Genomic DNA, 2,211 nt, shown 5'->3' on the forward strand with positions numbered 1-2,211 from the left:
ACAGTGTGCTACACACAGTAAGCACTCAATAAAGATGATTGCTTGACTGATTGATTGTACTATTTCATTAATCTTCTGCTACCAATACTCTGGTGTCCAATCCTCTGCATGGATGTTGACAAAGTGCAAAGAGCCTGCCTTTGTGCTTACCCAGAAGTTCCTTAGGCATTAATTAAACCTTAAGGAGGCCAATCAGAGCAACATAGAAAAAAGATATATTTATATACAAGATGCTTTTCTTTGGCCCTATTATAACCAACTTTAGCCTCAGCATCCTCAATGTGAGCATGGGAATTTGGGGATGTGGATGCTGGCTACATCCCCAGTAAGGGAGGGAGAACATTGTTGATATAAACAAGGTGGGTCTCCTATTTATTCTGCAAGTGGACTCCTCAGTAGTTTGTTTTTTGGGGGTTTTTGGCTTGGATGTTTTTGTTTTTTAGGCACACAGCCCACCTGGATAGCAACACATAAAAAAATAGCCGGAGAGACAGAGCTAGGAGCATGCTCAGTGACATGGGATTTCAGCCCAGGGATGGTTCTCCATTACTGCCATCAGTGTAACTGGTTCAGCTGCAACAGCAGACCTAAGAGCATAGCCCAGGGGCTGCTTCCGCAATTCTGCCCAGGACCAGGATTTCCTAATGTTCTATCCACAAGCCAACATAGGGATGCCTTTCTTCCCTCAGTAAAGACATCAGAGATCGCCTGAAGATCCCGACATCCTGAAATTAAATGATCAAAAATGGGGTGGCCTTGGTTCTCTACTTGAGTTGAAGTTTAAACAAATCACTTCTATTGGGACATTAGCTCCACTCCCTTGGAGTATTTTCAGTGGTCATTTGTGAATCTGTGAAAGGAAATGTTGGAGTGTGGGTAGTTAAAGTGATGAACCAGGTTTGTTTAGTGCCCTAAAAGTCAACTAAGTAAACCACACCTGACATTATGGCAGTCACACATGCTCACGTAGAGAAGTACTTATTGTACCTGGTATTGCTGGAAAGCAAGACAAGTATGACAACGGTGCTTCTGGATTGTCTTGTCTTATGCTGTCAAGTCGTCTCTGACCCATAGTGAGGCCATGGACGCATTTCTCCCACAATGCCCCCCCTCCATCTGCAATCGTTCTGCTAGTGTATCCATAGAGTTTTCTTGGATATGGAAGTGGTTTACCATTGTCTACTTTGACAGAGTAAACTTGAGTCACCACCCTCACCTCTCCCCCATGCCACTGCTGGCCAGCATGGGTGAGTTTTAACCTGTAGCAGATTGCCTTCCACTCACTAGCCACTGCCCAAGCTAGGAATGGATTGGATATACCTCTGCTTGACTCTCCTTCCCATAGCCGAGTCTGGTAGAGAACTGAAAACTCTCCAGGTGCGACCCTGAGAGGGATTGCTTTTGGATAACCTACTCCATTCTGCAAAAGGCCAGTTATTGGTTCCAGAATGTCTCCATCCCACCAGGTGTAGTTCAGGCTGGAAGAAAGAATTCATTCCCATATGGAATTCACTACCACGAAAAGTTGAGCACGTCGAAAAAGCATTACAGAAAACCGAGGAAAGCTGAGAGCTGTTAGAGGAAAAAGATAGGAATGTTAGATGGTTTATCCCTAATCACATGGGTTCCTTTTAAGAAAGGCAACACCACAACATCCCTCACAGCATTCTTTGCTACCATTTTTAGAGACGGAATTTGGGCCGGATAGACCTTTGTTCTGACCCATAGACTGTAATTCTGTGGGCAGGGATTACGTCGACCGACTCTTTTATGCTGAACTTTTCCAAATAGTCGGTGCAATGCTCTGTACACAATCGGCATAATAAATACCTTTGATTGATTGACCCAAGGGGAAGGAAGAGGGCACAGGGTGATTCATTTCCTTTGTATGTCAGGAAAACTAATCATTAACACTATCCTGTGTACAAAGGAAAGAATGTATCTGAAGTAAAGGGAAATTTCTCATTGTCTAAATGTAATGGCCTCTTTTCAAAATTCCAGAATTTTTTTTTGCTTCTAAATACCCAAAAACACTTCTTTAGACTTACAAAATCTCAAAACAGTGACACCCTACTGTGTGCTGGGGGATGAAGTCCTTCCTTCTAATAGTAAAAATAATTATGGTACATGTTAAGCACTTACTTCGTGCCAAGCACTGTGGTAGAAACAAGTTAATCAGGTTGGACACAGTCCCTGTCCTACACTGGGCTC

At 43.3% G+C, this 2,211-nt stretch overlaps 1 non-coding gene across 1 annotated transcript; it reads right to left on the reverse strand.

Annotated features, from left to right (window-relative positions):
- Positions 1-1,257: 1,257 nt before the first annotated feature.
- On the reverse strand, positions 1,258-1,395 carry LOC114810745. The gene has a single exon (XR_003758440.1). It is a non-coding gene; the product is annotated as a small nucleolar RNA SNORA7 (small nucleolar RNA).
- Between the last annotated feature and the right edge of the window lie 816 nt (positions 1,396-2,211).

Source organism: Ornithorhynchus anatinus, chromosome 3 (assembly GCF_004115215.2).
Source record: "Ornithorhynchus anatinus isolate Pmale09 chromosome 3, mOrnAna1.pri.v4, whole genome shotgun sequence".
Lineage (NCBI taxonomy): Eukaryota > Metazoa > Chordata > Mammalia > Monotremata > Ornithorhynchidae > Ornithorhynchus > Ornithorhynchus anatinus.